We start from the raw sequence: 11,544 nt of genomic DNA on the forward strand, positions 1-11,544 counted from the left end.
TACAGATTTCTCTTGTATAGAAGTTTATAATTTACAGATTTCTCTAGCATACATTAACTCATTTAATTTTCACAAAAATTCTATGACATTGGCAAAACAGGAACAGAGTAACATTTCCATGTTAGAGATGAGGCAGCAAGCACTAGCTCCAAAACACAGAGTTTTTGTGCTGAAAGAGGCTTTTCTGTTGTTTTAATTTGGAGACCATAGTGTCATTTGTGGTTTCAGAATTTACATCTTCCAGAAAAGTGCCTCTTTTAATTGATTTCATGCTCATTTTATTATGGGACGGAACCAAGATATTAAGACTCAAACTTAATAAATATAGTGCCAATTAGGAAGTCTTTATTAAAGAAAAGACGGAACAGCCAGCTGTTCCCCCAATATGGAGAGCAGCCCCGACCACCGGTAGAGTTCAGTTTATATAATGTGGGCTGATACAAGCTTGGGTGAGTTTGCGTGATCAGAATATTGCAGAGGCAGGTATTGTTTAAATGCTTACAGGGTATACAATAAAAATAATCACAGACATCCAGTCACATTGGTTTTAGTCATTCCTTCTAACAGTATCTTTCTAGCCACCATGTCTGGTTGGGCCTCTCAGTATGGTGGGGTCTTGAGGGAAGAATCAACATTGTTAAAATGTCTATACTTCCTAAAGCAATCTACCTACTCAATGCCATTCCTATTAAAATACCAACATCGTATTTTCAAGATTTGGAAAAAATGATTCTGTGTTTTGTATGAAACCAGAAAAAACCCTGTATAGCTAAGGCAGTTCTTAGTAATAAAAATAAAGGTAGAGGCATCACCATACCAAATTTTAGGCTGTACTACAAAGCCATAGTGGTCAAGACAGCATGGTACTGACACAAAAATAGAGACAGACACTTGGAATCAAGAAATGGTGTTGGAAGAACTCTTCATTTAAAAGACTGAAACTGGACCCACACCTTTCCCACTCACAAAAATTGATTCAAAATGGATAAAGGACTTAAATTTAAGGCATGAAACAATAAAACTCCTCATAGAAAGCATAGGAAAAACACTGGAAGGTACGGGCCTGGGTAAAGACTTCATGAAGAAGACTGCCATGGCAATTGCAACAACAACAAAAATAAACAAATGGGACTTCATTAAACTGAAAAGCTTCTGTACAGCTAAGGAGACAATAACCAAAGCAAAGAGACAACCTACACAATGGGAAAGGATATTTGCATATTTTCAATCAGACAAAAGCTTGATAACTAGGAACTATAGAGAACTCAAATTAATCCACATGAAAAAAGCCAACAATCCCATATATCAATGGACAAGAGACATAAATAGAACCTTCTCTAAAGAAGTCAGACGAATGGCTAATAAACATATGAAAAAATGTTCATCATCCCTACTATTAAAGAAATGCAAATCAAAACCACCCTGAGATACCATCTAACCCCAGTGAGAATGGCCCACATCACAAAATCTCAAAACTGCAGATGCTGGCGTGGATGTGGAGAGAAGGGAACACTTTTACACTGCTGGTGGGACTGCAAACTAGTACAACCTTTCTGGAAGGAAGTATGGAGAAACCTCAAAGCACTCAAGCTAGGCCTCCCATTCGATCCTGCAATCCCATTACTGGGCATCTACCCAGAAGGAAAAAAATCCTTTTATCATAAGGACACTTGCACTAGACTGTTTATTGCAGCTCAATTTACAATCGCCAAAATGTGGAAACAGCCTAAATGCCCACCAACCCAGGAATGGATTAACAAGCTGTGGTATATGTACACCATGGAATACTATTCAGCCATTAAAAAAAATGGAGACTTTATATCCTTCATATTAACCTGGATGGAAGTGGAAGACATTATTCTTTGCAAAGCATCATAAGAATGGAGAAGCATGAATCCTATGTACTCAATTTTGATATGAGGACAATTAATGACAAGGTCATGGTGGGGGTGGAGGAATGGGAGAGCAGAGAGAGAAAGAAGGAGGGAGGGGTGGGGAAAAGAAGAGCAGAGAGAGGGAAGGAGGGAGGAGGGTGGGGCCTTGGTGTGTGCCACACCTTCTGGGGGCAAGACACGATTGCGAGAGGGACTTTATCTAAAAATGTAATCAGTGTAACCTGGCTTATTATACCCTTAATGAATCCCCAACAATAAAAAAAAATTAATTAATTAATTAATTAAAAAAAATGTTCTTCACCAGGCACTGTGGTGGGCACCTGTAGTCCCAGCTACTTGGGAAGCTGAGGCAAGAGAATCACCTAAGTCCGAGAGCTGGAGGTTGCTGTGAGCTGTGACGTCACAGCACTCTACTGAGGGTGACAAAATGAGACTCTGTCTCTAAAAAAATTCATGAATACCCGTTGCTTCAATAAGATGTTCTTACAGGTACATTCTTCCAGGACATTTAATGTATCGGATCTTTGTTTTTAGGCAAATGGAATCCCAAAATACTTAAACACACACTATTTTGGATCTTTTTTCTCTTTCAGATTATTTTTTCACATCATCATATACCAATATTTTGCATTTTTTAAATAACAGGTGCAATCACTTACATCAGTAGTTATCAATTTTCTTCTGTAAAGGTCAGATGGTTAATACTTCAGGCTTTATGAATTATATGGCCTTTATCATAACTCCTCAAGTCAGTAAGACTACATAGGTACCACGTAACATGTAATTGATGGTGTTGCTATATTCCAATAAAACTTGACAAAAACAGGCCACAGGCTCTATTTGCATCATAATATGTAGTTTACTAACCACTAATCTAAACACTACGTAGTCAACTACTGGTATAAAATTAGGTTATTTCCTGTTAATTGCTATTGAAAACAGTGCTGATATGGAACTCTATAATGTATACACATTTACTTGGTCAAGGCGAAATGAATCCACTACAGAGTATTTACAATATTACCTTAAGAATGAAAAACTGTCTAGTATACATTCTAGGTTTCTGTCCATCAAATCCTTGTATTCTCTCCATGAAGAAATAGATATTTCCTGTCTAGAGCCTTTTATTTTTTTATCTGGCCCCTTTTCTACCCTTGTGGTGGCTAAGTGAAAAATCCAGAGACCCAAATCTATTATTGTATCTATTCCTATTTCTCCTGACTGGTGTTATCTAGGGATTAGTGACAAGAAAGTTTTATCCCTATGGAAGCAGATGTGTCAAACAGAAAGGTTATGTGTAAAGGGGAAGCTATATGGAGATTGAATTAAATGCTCATCTTCTTTTCTTTTCTTCATTTTTTTTCTTTTCCCTTTCATCTATTGTTTCAGTTTTTTCTTTGTGGCAAATTGAGTTTGTAATGGGGATAATTCTTGACAATAGGAAATTTCTGGGATTAGCTTTTAGCCCTTAATTAAAGGTCTCAAAGACATTCCTATTAGCCACTTAAAAGTGCAGAGAAATTGATACTTTCCACTACAGGGTATTGGAAAGACATCAGGTCATCAGAGCATGCACCATCACGCAGGACAGTGGGGACAACTTCTTCTCCTCCTTGGGTTAAATGTTTGTGCAATTGTCTGGCAAGACACCCATAGGTAGAGTTAAGCAGGATCCTCTGTTTAAGCTCCTCTACAAATAGTCTCATAATTAGCCCCTGTAGATGTATGAATTTTGACTCATTTTTGCTTCTTCTATAGCTGAAGTGCTCACTGGGGATGTCATTACTATCTGGAGGGCCTACATTTCCCTTTCTCACTAATGCTTAAAAAAAATAAAGTCCTTGTGTCTTTGATTCTCCATCATCCCAGAAGACTTTTAAGCTGAGATTTTTGAACGAGTATCTTTGTGCTTGAAATGTATTGAGTTTATTGCTGGATTTCTCACCCTTAGAAGGGAACATTCATCTCCTGACTAAGGGTCCCCAACCAACAAAGGAGCTATAAACCCATGAAGAATTGCTGATAAGGCACTTACTATTCATCTGGGTCTGAAATTGAGCTTAACTGAAATCCAGTCAGAGTCATTGGATTCTGGCTATGCCCTGGTTGTGGCTTTTTTCATGAATTAGCTTATCCTAACCAACAGTATCTGAACTATTCCACCTCATAAAATAAGGTATATACCCCTTAACATTCAAACGAATCCATCCACTTTGAGTCCTTTCTATTTATCCAGAGCATGTCTTTCTTTCCTTGCTAATATCTCACTCCCTTTGCACAATAAATCAATGAAGGTGGGGTTTGTATATTCAAACCAAGAAGGTATTAATGGCTCAGAGAAAAGACACCACAGATTCCCTTCAGTCCCATGAAATGCATTACTCTTAATTGCATTTGCTGCTATCACTGCCAAAAATCAGGGTCTGGGAGTACTGTGGTGATCTAGGCATGAGATAACACAGAAACCAGGTGCTTTGGTGGTGGTTTCTCGGAGAAAATTGAGGGAAAAGGCAGTTTCTCTGCCCAATGTTATAATTACCTCTGGTTTTCCCACACAAAGCATTACAGGAAAACGGGAGAAAGTCTCCCTGTGAGATTGAACCCTTTACATTACAAGCCTGCAATGATTGCACAAGAGAAAATAAGTAGATGAAGAGGGAAAAATGAAGTGTGTCTATCAAATTAACATAACCAAAGAAAATAGAGCAGGTCATTTTCTGTGCCCCCAGCTAGGACACGCTGCTGCACTGGCACCTCGAGAGACTTTGCTAAGAGTTCGTTAGCTGAAAACGTGTATTCGTTTGTACAGAAGGGCTTTTTGATAAATCTCATGTCAACTCAAGAAATCAGTTTTGGACGTGGACTAGAAATTTGTACTTTGACCATGACCTTCCCCACCCACAGGTACATACGTACGTGTAGAAATTCTCATCTACTCTGCACAATGTTGTACCATCCAAACTGCCTCAAAGCAGCTGACCCTGACATCAGTCAGAACCGGCTGCAGATGATGTAGCCACCCTTCCAGCTACCTGTCTGAATGGCCTCCCAGTACCCCAGAGGAGAAGCCAATAACCCCGATGTTGGCGACAACATAGCACACTCAGGGCTGTGGAGGACAGAAAGCATCTCTGGGGTGGAGGGAAAGTAAAATGTGTGACTAAGTGATAAGTTAACCCTGGGTAAAAGGTACAGTTTTTTCCTTCCTCTGTGACATACACACACACACACATGCACACACTTCCCAGACCCTTTCTGCAGCAGGAGTGCTAACTCTGCCATGCCCCGTGCTTTCAGCCAGCTCTCTAGAACGTCTTGCTGGGCTTGTGCTAACAGATTTAGAATTCAAAACATGACTTTTCCTCCAGTGACCTGCACCTCAGAGCTAGGCCAAGCAGGACTACCCCAGAACATATGATCAAGTTCGGTAACTTTCAAATGTAAAAAAAAAAAACTTCCAAGGGCTAGAGCACCATGCCCGCCCCCCCACCAAGAAGGCCATTTGACTCCTTGACAGACTCCTTGACAAATCTGCCCACGTCTTCTCCAGCAATGTTTAAAATGAAGGTCAGCCCCTAAAAGGTTTAGAACAGTCCCAGGTAGGATTCTCATGTCACATCCCAAAAGGACCTGCTAAGGTGGTCTTCCCAAATAGAAAGGTCTTCCTCAGGGTGTCCAGACATCTGCTCTCTGGGAAGTTTGGTGACAGCATCTCTTAGTTGATACGTACATATTTTCCAAATTGTGTATCACTCAATAAATAATTGACCCAAAGACTTAAACAAGCACTTCCCCAAGAAAAATACAAATGACCATTAAGCATATGAGAAAGAGCTCAACATCATTAGTCATTCAGGGGAAAATCAAACCTCAATGAGATAGGGCTGTGGGTCCACAAGGCCGACTAAAGTAAAAGACACTGGACATAAGCAAAGAGGCTGGGCACCCAGAACTCACAGACATTGCTAGCAGAAGTATAAAATGATATAGTCACTTTGGGAAGTTATTTGAAAGCATCTTTAAAAGTTAAACAAACACACATCTACCCTTTAACTCAGTAATTCCATTTCTAGGTATTTACCAAAGAGAAATAAAAACAAATTTTCTATAGAAAGACTTAAATATATCACTCATAGCAGCTTTAGTCATAATAGCCACAAACTGAAAACAAAGCAAACAGCCGTCATCAGGGGAACAGATAACCAAGTTGTGGTCCGAGGGAAATGAACCACTGATACACGAAGTGGATAAGTATCACAGACGTTTTGCTCAGAAACAGACACTGACACAAAGGAGAATGTACCGAATGATTCTACTTAGAGACATCTTAGACCATGCCAAACTAATCTTAGGCAGGAACTACGGGAAGAGGTTGCTTTGGCAAGAGGGAAAAACCTGGGAAGGGGCACAGGAAACTTTCTGAGGATATGAAAACGTCCTGCCTCTTGGTTGAGGTGGTTGTTCAGAGCTATGTATAAATTTGTCAAGATTAATTGAACTGTTGAAGTCGGCATACTTTTTGTATCTATATTATACCTCAGTAACAACTGGTTTGAAGAAACAGGCACACAGTTTAGAAAGAAGTAGCACCCTGTGATGTGGATTCATTTTACCCTTCCCACATGATGTGCAGCTGGCCTAGGAGGACCAAAGGCCTAGACGTTTCCATGTAGATCAAAAAGGAAAGCATAGAGAAGTGTGCAGATTACAGCCCCCTGACCCCCTCGTCGCCCTCCCGTTCATTCTAGCTCAGCTCCCTGCTGCATCTCCAGGGTTATCCAGGATTCCACTATTGCTTCCAGATGGCTGCCAATAATCTGTTGAGCAGAGGCATTGGTGTAAGCCAAAACTCCAACCCAGGGGTGTCCAACCCTCAGCTGTGGGCCGCATGTGGCCCAGGATGGCTATGAATGTGACCCAACACAAAATCATAAACTTACTTAAAACGTTATAGAATTTATTTTGTGATTTTTCTTCTTTTTTTGGTGGAACATGAGGGTGTGGTTCTTAAGCACGAACTTTGTAGATGACACCATTATGTAATGATGTCACATAAAATAAACATATGTGTACTCTCGATATTTGTGCATGGCTTCAGTATTATGGCAGTGTGTGGCTTCCAGCACATCATCTTCTAATCACAGACAGTTCAATTGACACCACCAGATGTTACACGTGCTCACAGTGACTTAGCGAGGCAGCGAATATCAATAACATTTCAACCCACCTCTGCAACATTAGGCATTTGATCCTACTTTATAGATTATAGAGGGTACTTCCAGACCTCCCTAGTACCTCACACACCACCTGCCACACTTCACTATCAGCCCTCCACCTAATGTGGAAGGGCCCAAACCTAGCTTTATATTTTCCTGTCAATTAATTTTCATCATCCCTTATCTATCTATTATTATTTTTTAAATCCCAGCATGGCTTCTACAATGTCTCGAAAGAAAACAGAATCCCCCAAAAGAAAAATTATGGATAAAAGAAGATTGTTCAGTGAAAAGTGAACAGATGAGTATTTTTTGTCAAGGCAAATAGTAAGGCACTTTGCTTAATTTGTAGGGAATTGGTGCAAATTTTCAAAGACTATAACTTGAAAAGACATTTTATATATATATATATACACATTCAATGCATATGGAGGATTATGTCTAAGGACAAAACAGTGGGACTGAAAATAAATCTGTCTTCTTAATAAAAAAATTTTTCTAAGTTACAACTCAGATGCATTCCATTGTAAAAGCTATATTTAATAGCAAAATAATCAAAACAATTAACTGATGGTGAGTTTATTAAGCAATGTATGGAAAGCATAGACAGATATAATTTGCTCTGAAAAAAGGGGAATATTTCTAAAATCAATGTTTCTCACCAGACTATAGCCAGGCGAATTTAAAAAACTGGAAAATCTATTGAAATAAGTTTGGAGAGTAAAGCTGCTAATTTTAAATTTTATGCTTTAACAACAGATAACAGCACTGATGCTATAAATATGGCTCAATTTGCCACTTTTATTAGAGGTATTGACGACAAAGACAATGTCTCCAAAGAAATGGCTTTTTTAGTGCCATTAAAAGGCACAACAAAATCAAGAGATTTATATGAAGCAATAAAAAATATGTTAAAACTACTTTCTTTGACCCTTGTCAACATCTCTGGGGTAGTGATTAATGGTGCCCTGGTGATGGTAGGTAAAAGAGAGGGACTTGTTGAATTAATAGAAGATGATGCAATTGCCACCCAAAACTCAGGTTTGATGAAGTATCATTGCATAGTACACGGAGAAAATTTATGAGCAAAAGCTTTAAAAACGGTTAATGCCATGAAAATTATCATCAAGACTATGAATTTCATAAGGGCCAAGGGATTAAATCATCGCCAATTCCAGGAATTTCTTAAAAGTATTGATGTTGACTATAGTGACATTATCTCCTTTGTGGAAGTAAGATGGCTAAGTCAAGACCAAATGTTGCAAAGAGTTTATGATTTGTGACATGTTATCAAGTTATTTATGGTATCAAAAACCAAATTTGTGCCAGAACTTGGTAATGAAAACTGGTTTACCGATTTAGCACTTTTAGTGGATTTAACCAGTCATTTAAATGGGCTAAACATGTGTCTTCAAGTTTAAAACCAACTTATCAATACAATGTTTCAAACCATAACACATTCCAAACAAAACCAAAATTATGGCAAGCTCAAATTAAGGCAAACAATATTATGCATTGCCACATGTTGGCTAAACACAATCATATGAACAGCAAAAATATGCTGCCTTGCTTTTCAGTTTGAGAACAGATTTTGAGATTTCTAGGAAAATAATATTTTGGTGTGTTTGTGACTCCATTTTCAGTCGACATAAATATGTTACCTGTCAGTTTTCAAATGGAATGACTACAGCTGCAGTCTGATGTTCACCTTAAAGAAAATTTTGAGCATGTCCCTTTACTAGACTTTTATTGGTCCTATCTTCCCAGAGAGAAATATCCCTCACTTCACAATCACACCTCATTCATGTCATCACTTTTTGGCATCACATTTGTAAGCAGCTATTTTCAAGAATTAAGCACATTAAGAATAAAATCAGAACCAAAATATCTGATGAGCACCTTGGGAACTCGCTGAGAATTGCAACTACTTCCATCAAACCCAATACTGACATATTAGTTTCTCAAATACAAGGTCAAATATCCCGCTAGTTTTTTGCTGCCCATTTTTCATCTACTTTTATATGAAAAAATATATTTAAAAACAAAGATGTTTTATTCCTTAAATACGTACATTGTTTATATTAGTGATTACAAACTTGGGACCTACTCAATGATTCTTAAAGACTTTCTGAATGTGCTGCTGTGTAATTAGGATTATTATGTGAGGACTTCTTTGCTTATCTGTGGTGGCGGATATCATAAAAGTTATGCATGGACTTTTTTTCTTTGCTCATCAGCTTTAGTTAGTGTTTGTGTATCTAATAATGTGTGGCTGAAACAACTCTTCTTTTTCCAGTCTGGCCCAGAGAAGTCAAAAGATTGGACAGCCCTGCTCTACAGCTGGTGCATTTTAGTATACAGCATCTAAATTGGGTCTTTAAAAGAGATGCTAAAAATAAAGTCTAACGGTGAGGTAGGTAGGGTAAATAACTGAGGTAGGGTAAATGGGTAGAGGCACAGGTGAAGCAAGAATGGTAGAATATTGACAATTATCAAAGCTGAGGGACGTGCTCAGGGAGGCTAATTAAACTTCCTGCTTATTTTGTGTATGCTTGAAATTTTCTATTTAATGGGTTTTAAAAATAGATATGCCAACCAAAGAACTGTTTGGTTACTATTGATCTCTTTTATCTCTCCCATCACTGACTATGGTCGTATTTAATGTAAATAAATAAAACCTTTATTCACATCTACACTGCACACCTATTGTGGCTGATGGCAAATCTGGGTATAAAAGAAAATCCTCAGGGAAGCAGGTGGGTAAATCAACACATAGCTAATTACATTTTATCCTTGTTTAAAATCCTTTGGTGTCTTTGAGGAAACAGTTCAAACTCTTTAAAATAGTATTCACTGGATGGCACCCGTAGCTCAATCGTCAGGGTGCCAGCCACATACACCTAGAGTGGCAGGTTCGAACCCGGCCCAGGCCTGCCAAACAACAATGACAACTGCAACAAAAAATAGCCAGGCATTATGGCAGGCGCCTGTAGTCCCAGCTACTTGGGAGGCTGAGGCAAGAGAATCGCTTAAGCCCAAGAGTTGGAGCTTGCTATGAGCTGTGATGCCACAGCACTCTACCCAGGGCAACATAGTGAGACTCTATCTCAAAAAAAAAAAAAAAAATTCTTTACTTCTCATAACTTCTTACCTTATCTCACTTATCTTCAGCCTCATCTCACTCAATATTTGCTCATGTCATCCTGAATAGGCATTCTGAACTACTTTCACCACAAAGAATTTTCCATGCACATTACACCTTCTTGACCTCGTGCATATTAATCTCTGCTTAGAAAGATCCCCCATTCCTCCAGGTGTCCTGGCTAATTCCCATTCATTTCATCACTGTTCTGAAAGGCCTATCCTGCCAGCCCTCACTCTCTATGGCACTGTGAACTGTGCCCTGTTTATCTTTCTCTTCTCATCATCAGCCCAATAACTACAAAGTAGTAGATGTTAATATTCGTATTTAATTAATCAATGAATAATTACAGGCAAAATGCTAAAGACATAGGCATATTAAGCTCTGTCATAGCATCAGAGCTTTTTTTTCATTCATTTATTAAACATTTATTCAACAACTGTAAGTCACTGTACTAGACAGTGGAAACAAACTGTAAAGCAAATAAAACAATGTTCCATCTCTCCTATGTATGTTCTCATAGTTTAGAAGTGGTAAATGGCAAGAAATTCTATGATGGAGACCAGCATTGCCAGAACTGGCCCTTGGCCTATTTTTCTCTGGCCCTTAAGCTAAATTTTTTTTTTAAGTTTTCGAATGGTCAAGAAAATAAATGAAGAATATGCAACAGAGATTGAAAATGGCCTGCACAGCAAAAAACATATGTATACCATGGAATACTATTCAGCTATTAAAAAAAAATGGAGACTTTACATCCTTCGTATTAACCTGGATGGAAGTGGAAGACATTATTCTTAGTAAAGCATCACAAGAATGGAGAAGCATGAATCCTATGTACTCACTTTTGATATGAGGACAATTAATGACAATTAAGGTCATGGTGGGGGAAGGAAAAGCCGAGAGAGGGAAGGAGGGAGAGGGGTGGGGACTTGGTGTGTGCCACACCTTCTGGGGGCAAGACATGATTGCAAGAGGGACTTTACCTAAAAAATGCAATCAATGTAACCTGGCTTATTGTACCCTCAATGAATCCCCAACAACAACAAGGACAGCATCAGAGCTTCTTAATATGGAGCTCAAACTGGAGCTCAAAGCCATGTTAACTTTTTCCAGTGACTTACTTGAATTAAAAATTAGGTCTTTAGACTCTAGTAAGACATTGTGGTAGGATGTACAGTGGTGATTGAAACAGACAATGCTCCTGTTGTCATATAGATTACATCCTATTCACCGTTTTTCTATCAAAAGTCAACATTGCTAGGAGCAATACAGTTCAAGTTAAGTATCAATT

The sequence above is a fragment of the Nycticebus coucang genome, chromosome 6, assembly GCF_027406575.1.
Source record: "Nycticebus coucang isolate mNycCou1 chromosome 6, mNycCou1.pri, whole genome shotgun sequence".
Lineage (NCBI taxonomy): Eukaryota > Metazoa > Chordata > Mammalia > Primates > Lorisidae > Nycticebus > Nycticebus coucang.